The sequence below is a fragment of the Silurus meridionalis genome, chromosome 5 (assembly GCF_014805685.1).
Source record: "Silurus meridionalis isolate SWU-2019-XX chromosome 5, ASM1480568v1, whole genome shotgun sequence".
Classification (NCBI taxonomy): domain Eukaryota; kingdom Metazoa; phylum Chordata; class Actinopteri; order Siluriformes; family Siluridae; genus Silurus; species Silurus meridionalis.
This window is the reverse complement of record NC_060888.1, coordinates 951,892-959,391: the sequence shown is the minus strand read 5'-3', so window position 1 is coordinate 959,391 and position 7,500 is coordinate 951,892. Positions and strand designations below refer to the sequence as shown.

Sequence of the window (7,500 nt, the reverse complement as noted above, 5' to 3'; positions counted from 1 at the left end):
AATATTATAATGTATAGTAGATGATGAATGTGGATTGTTCTGAGTCCTCCTTAACATTCAAACAAACAAACAAACAAACAAACAAACAAACAAACAAACAAACAGAAACACATCCCATCCCGTACCTTTGCACTCACCCGCACTGAACCGTCTCTCTTTCACACTCCGTCTCTCTTTCTCGCGTGCGCGCACGTGTGCGCGTGTACGTGTGCGTGTATACTCGGGTCAGTTTCTTTTCTTCAGAGAGAATAATTCCACAATTGCGGCATAAACGTTCTCCTGCAGCTCCAGTTCCGCTCCACTCCTCCTGTCCACGGTGCTGCGCGCTCTGGCTGCGTCTCGTGGCGTGTCGTGGCGTGTCGTGGCGTGTCACTCGGTGTGTGTGCGAGTGTGTTTCTGTCCACAAGCGCATGAGTTTCGCTGTGGGATGAAAACACGGCGCGAGACTTTTAGCAGGTCTCTCTCTCTCTCTCTCTCTCTCTCTCTCTCTCTCTCTCTCTCTTTCTCTCTCTCTCTGGAGTGCGTGGGACTGCGGCAGCAACTTTTATTTTCCTACACACACACACACACACACACACACACACACAGTAAGAGAACAGACAAACGCTGCACGTTCCTCCCTTGCGAGAGCTCTGACTCACAACCAGTGGGCGTGAGCGCTTGCGCGTGCGTGTGTGCGTGTTTGTGTGTGTAGCGCGTTGTCTCTATAATTAGGTTGAATTTAATAATGTAAACAATAATTAAAAACATGCCAATTTCATTCTTTTTTATGATTTTAAAACCGAAAATTTAAATTATTTCAAAATTTCGTTTTGGGGAATTTTTCCTTTTTCTTTTTTTTATTTGATTTTAATTTATTGACGCACAACTGATTTATTAAAAATAATTATTACATTTTAGAGTCGCCTTTGCTTTGAAAATGTGTTTTGAGTCTACGATTTAACGACAATATTTAGTAAATGTTTTTATAATAAAGAAAAAACATACTTATTCTGCAATCCGACAGGAAACTGATGCCTTTGTATAATTGTGTACTATTTTAATCATACTATACACACACACACACACACACACACACACACACACACACACACACACACATATAAATTACGCACACCACGTGCACCGTGATTGTGTCAAAAAAAAGAAAATCGATCCTAATTCCCGCGGGATATTTGAACAATTTATTTGTAAAACAGACCGAAATTCGATACAATTATCGAAAGCAGATTTAAACCGATCATATTTGCAGAACTGTGTGAACCGATGGTGATGTTTAATTCAGAACATTAAAGCGAAGTGACGCTCCGGTGTCGCTTCTTAATTACAAACACATGTAAAGTGGAATTTAACGAGTCCTTTATAAATGTGAGTAGAATTTAATTTGATAAGTAGTGCGTGTGTGTGCGTGTGTGCGTGTGTGTGTGTGCGTATGTGTCTGTGTGTGCGCGTGTGTGTGTGTGTGTGTGTGTGTTTAAGGCCCACGCAGATGAAGTGAAGTGAAGTGAACAGCTGGCTGGGATGTAAAACGCTCTGTAAAGATCCGGAGGCTCATTTTCATCTGAAGCAAAGCCTTAATCCTTTTTTAACATTTTTGGTCATACATCCATTAAAGCGGTAATTAATGAGGGAGTCCCACAAGCGCCTGATTACTGGAGCTGAAAAGCAGCGCGCATTGCTCGGGTTTTACCCCCAAATCAGCCCGAGTGAAGAATCACTTTTTCTGATTTTTTTCCTCCAACGCGTTTATTTTATTTTTTTTTACGACAGTGTCATAAAACACGCGCAGATTATTATAAAGTATATTATTAACAGAACAGTGCACTAAAATCAATACCCACAACACGACACGATTTATCAAGCGATGTGCATAAGAGCTGAATATACAGAACACCACAGTACTAACAATCATTCCTGAGTATTTATGAACAGTTATAACAGCGCCGATCACAAAATGCTTTATTAAATACAAATTACACACCAAACTTTGAATCCAGGAATTAGTCATATGGACTCGGGAGCGATTCCAAGGGTTATAACTGTTTTTGCACAAATTTCCATTTTATGATTATAAAACATGCATGACGTAAAATATAAAAGAATATAATAAAAATGAACAAGAACACATTAAACTGCGCATGTCAGCAATATCATTATTCATAACATGATTTATAAAGTGAATTATTCTAATGGCACGTGCTCAGGACGTAAATATACATCACCAAAATGACATACTTACAAAATCTTTCTGTTCATAGCACATTCATAAGCTTTGAGTACATGAGGGGTAATAATGGGTAGTGGAGATTCCAGGAGTTATAAGCAATGTGGAGAGAGAGAGAGAGAGAGAGAGAGAGAGAGAGAGAGAGATGCCAGTTATTGCACAAATGCCATTTAATAATAGACATAAAACCATCTGAAAAGATTATGTATAATATTTTGTGAACATTTATAAACTTCTCATGTCAGCATATTTTCATTTTTCACATCATAACATGATTTATGAAGTGAATTGACATATTCTAATAGAAAAGACATAAACACTGAATACAGGCCACAACACTGAGCACTGAATATAATTACAACAATGTATAAAAATATGTTTATAACATGTTAATAATCCGAGATAATAGAGCTTTTTTTATTACACATTCATAAACAATGCTCAGCTGAATTCATATAAAACAATAAACACAATTAATGAATGTGTGCCATCTCACCCTATGATTATTTTATATCAGGATTCACAGCATGTTTTATTAAACTAATGTACCTGACATAAGAGATTCATAGCTGTTACATTATACATCTATAAAAAGCTTGTATCAATATTACCTATGTAGTTTAATAAAGCATATCACAGGGGGTTTATGTGTGTAAATGTACTTTATTATACATTAATAAACTGTGAATAACACTTGTGTGAGCAGTGTAGGTTAGTTTTCATTTGTTAGGAGTTCCACAATCATAGGAGACACTTTATTACATAAACACACTGAGAAAATAACGGGGTTTTATGGCACACTTATAATCAGTGAATAGAATGTTGGTTATTAAGTATAAAAGCATGAATATATTTACAACCGGCATTTGACACATATAGACATCAAAAAGCTAACAAACAGCTTATGTCAGCGTTATGTCCAGATTCATAACCATTGGCATAACACACTGACAGAGTTCATAAACATTTATAGGCACTGAATGTTGACTGCAACACTGAATATAAAATACTGTGTATATTAATAGAATTAAATATACAATAATGATAATTAGTGTGTTATAACAAGCTTATTAGCAAAATTCAGAAAGAATGCAGTAATGTATGTGAAATATTTCATATGTTTATGAGAGTCTATGAAGCACTTAATAAGCACCAATTAATGAGTTTTATTGTTAAAACACTAACAAAAAAAAATCCTAACACTTTCATGAGCTCACTTAAGCAATAAGTAATAAGAATGTGTTATGAGCATTTATGAGCACCGTACATCAGCATCTGTTGTTATTCTCAGTGTTACACAGTTTATTATCAGGCTTTGTAACAAACAACATTCAGAAAGACTTTATAACACCATTGTAAAGAGTGAATAGTGTATAATAAACAGGTTATTAGTATTATATCTATTGCCTTATATGACATGACATGATATATTGTATTTGTCATAAGTAAAAAAATGAATTCAATAATATACAAATACTGCATTCATGAATACATCATAAGACATTCATAAGGAGTGAATAGCAGGTAGTGAGCATTTATGACCACCTGTTTCTGACAGTCTATGAGACATTATGCACTAAATGATGTACTAATCATATACAGTGGTTATAATTTCAGCACTTTATAGAGAAGGTCAATCTTTTGTGCAGCTTTTTAAAAGAGGAGTGTTATATTCATCACGAAATGCTAAAAATGCGTACTGCCACTTTAAATACACAAACAAACCAAAATTTTAAAGCTGTAATACGTATCTTTAGCACCTTAAGAAACCATATTTCATAAGTTTTTATATTAGATTAGATTAGATTAGATACATGTTGAGTAACTCCACATGCTGTACAATTTCCATCTAAACATGCTTACCACATCTTAAAAAACTGTAAACAGGAGTAATTATAATAAGTTAAAGCTGCAATGAGCATTTTTTGAAATTATTTTTGAGATGACTACAGAAGTAGTAATGAACCTTCTTGCTACCATTATCTTTCATTTACCTTAAAAAAATGTAACATTCCTGAATAGATGTATATCTACATGTTGCACAGTTCAGTGATAAAAATGCTTCTTGCTGCTTTAAAAATTTCAGCCTTAAAAAACGATTTTATTTAAACCCTTGTGTAAATAAATTCGCACTCACATGGTGTAGGACAGAAACTACAAACAAGTATTTAGGGACAGAAATCTGAGCAGAAACTCACTCACTACCAGAATTATATCTACAAGCTGGACATTTAAATGCTGAAGATGATAACGTACCTTTGGAAAGTACAATGGAGCGAACACATTATATATTCAGTAGTTACTCCTGACGCGTGATTCTTTTTCCTACACAATCTATTCGAAACAATTTAACTCTGTAGCTTTTGCTCCACTTTTCAGCGAACGGTGTGTTTTTCCTGAAAGCTGTAAATCCTAAACCGGATCAGTTTATGTGCTGCTAACATGCTGGAGTGGAAAACTGGAAAACAGGAGGGGAGCTGAGAGCCAGGAGGAGACGCCGAGCGTGTCGCACAGAGCAGCTCTTCTCATTTAAAGCCTCCGATACGTCATTTTTACTGCCTCGTTGGCTTAACGACTACAAGTGCCCTCGATTAGCCAAATTAGCATGAACGATTTGCTAACGGTTCTTGAAACCATCGAAATATTTGTAGGATTTCATAAAGACCAATAATATTCCTGCATTTATACACATGCTGCTGCGGGTAACTTTCACAGTTCTGGCAGGACGCTGAAGCAGTAATGTGGCCAACAGTAGCCTTAATAGTGCACACACACACACACACACACACACACACACACACACACACACACACACACACACACAGCCTAACACAGCACTATCTGCTGCACCATGTATTTAAATCGCACTCAAACCCTGGCTCCGGTTTATAAACTATTAATACCTAATTTATTGCGGCACCAAACGTCCATCAGTGACGTTATGCGGCTTCTTTACTGCTACTTATTTAATATCTTAAGAAATACTGAGATACACGCTAATGTTTTTAGCCGTAGAGCTCGATTAATATCTCTCCTGTTTTACGACTAGCTCCTGCTAGCATGCTAGAATTACGTTCAGCAGTTACGCGTGGCATTAAATATTTTTGAAATCTAATAATCAAACTGATTTTTAATGATTATTGCATTTAAAGAAGACTGTTATTGCAGACTAAAAGTCCCTAACTAGCATTACAGCAAACAGGCTAGCAAAGAAACTAGCATTAGAGTGAAACCAGGATTAGAGAGTCATGGGAAAAGGAATGTACATCGTTTAAATTGTAGGGTTTTAATAAAGAGAAGAAAGATGAGATCATCAGCAAAACCAAAACCTTGAACAAGAAGCAAAACCGAGTAACAGCTCAGAAAGTTCAGGCAGTTTAAACTGTTTAAACTGAACATTTATGAGGTCTTTATAAAGTGTGAACATGTTCATGTGTGAGAAATTATTAATCAGTTGATTGTGTAATTTTGGGCAGCCATGTTTGTAGGCCAAGGTGGATTCTGGGAACTGGAATTTGGTAGTTATAACAGATCTCAACAACGATGAAGAGCAGAACCTCCTTCCTTCTGTTATCAGTTTTTGATCAAGAATTACATTCACTTTAGTCTGTACTTATTTTACTCAAAAGTTCACCATTTTACACTCAGAATCCAGTTGTGAATAACAAGAACACCTTCTAAATTACATTTAGGACCACCTGTGGTAAGTTTTCCTGGAGGTGTTTCTCAGAATCTGACCATGCTCTTCCTCTGTCCTATTCAAAACAATGCTTTATATCATTGATGTTTGAAAGAATTTGTTTATATCCAGTTCTCTGAAGATTCAATTCAATTCATTTTTATTTGTAGAAAGTTTTTAACAATGTTGATTTTCTCAAAGCACAGTGAGAGTGAAATAATCTATAAATTTGTTCTTTATAATTATAAGTTTGTCTTTAATGAGTGAATCAGTGGCGACTGTGGCAAAGAAAAACTTCCTGAGATAGCACGAGGAAGAAACCTTGAGAGGAACCAGACCTCTCATCCTAACACTAAATGTCTATTTATTACAGTTCCATCATTGTTAAGGTCTACAGTGATGTTGATTAAATGCAACCTGTGGTCCTGAGCACATTGCAGCAGAACTGTTGACATGAATTACAGTCCAAATCCATCCTCAAAGCTCCTTAATTTCATCGATCCCCAGAAGATACCAACACAGCATCTTAACAGGGTTCAGGTCTGGATTTGACCATTTCAACAGCTTCATCTTTCTGGTGTGTTTGGGACCTTGTTCTGTTTGGTAACCCAACTTTGGTCCAGTTTAAGCAGCAGGACAGATGTTCTCACGCTTCTCTCTACAATATTTAGATTTTCTGAGTTCACTGTTGTCGCTCAGTTGATATGAAGTACTTATTTTATTTTATTTTTTTACCAATCACAGCTCTAAACATGATGACCAAAATCACCACTGTGTTCTCATCAATCTGTGGTTTTGTGGTTTTGTTCCCCTTTACTCACATCTGTACAGGCTTCCTTTGAAGTCTGGTTCCTCTGAATGTTTCTTCGTCATGTCTTCTCAGGGAGGATTTCTACACCACTGTCAGCTCTGGTTTGCACATTAGTGATAAATGAATAGGGGTCTATTATTTCTTTTCTCTTTCTGATTGTTCTGTCATGAACATACGTGCAGAACCACAGAACAGAGCAGAAGCCTGTAGGTGACATTAATAGAATGTTCACTTCCTCCTGGAAACGATCTTGAAGACTTTAAATTTTGCCATCAGCCCTACACACTGTAAAATATGAATTTTAAACTGTTTGGAAACAGCATTATAATCCTTTTTAATTTGACGAGCAGATATAATTGCTTATCTAAAGTCATGGCTGAGGTTTTGATGTCTTGTTCTTCCTTCTAGCTAGGATGTAGACACACCTGTGTGCTCCTGGACCTTTTTAGAGGTAGTGATGTTCTTCAGTGATTACCTGGTGAACACCTGGCTGCTAATCACTTGATCATGCTGTGATCACGCAAGAAGAAAGGTTGTTCATTTTATTCCAACTGGAGGTTTCTGAATGTTAAAAAACTTTTTTAGAATAAAAATATACACAAATTGAAATCTGATGAATGAGGGTGTACTTTCTTTTTAACACGACTGTGTTATTTTTATAAATATAGCATTATATTAAATGGTAACACAGGACCAGCAGTATATTTAACAGTTTAGCTCATAAACTAGTATTATATTTAATAAGGCTATTCATTTATTTATGTTTCCAAATATCCCTGTGTGATC

At 36.0% G+C, this 7,500-nt stretch overlaps 1 protein-coding gene across 2 annotated transcripts in view; it reads right to left on the bottom strand.

The window, feature by feature from the left end:
• Window positions 1–529, bottom strand: part of pitx2 (paired-like homeodomain 2) — a 13,550-nt gene extending 13,021 nt beyond the window's left edge. The window contains exon 1 of one of the 2 annotated variants that reach the window (XM_046850535.1): window positions 126–529. The gene's annotated coding sequence lies outside the window, so the exon portion shown is untranslated. The remainder of the gene's footprint in view (window positions 1–125) is intronic. The other variant, XM_046850534.1, reaches the window with a different exon arrangement.
• Window positions 530–7,500: the final 6,971 nt, after the last annotated feature.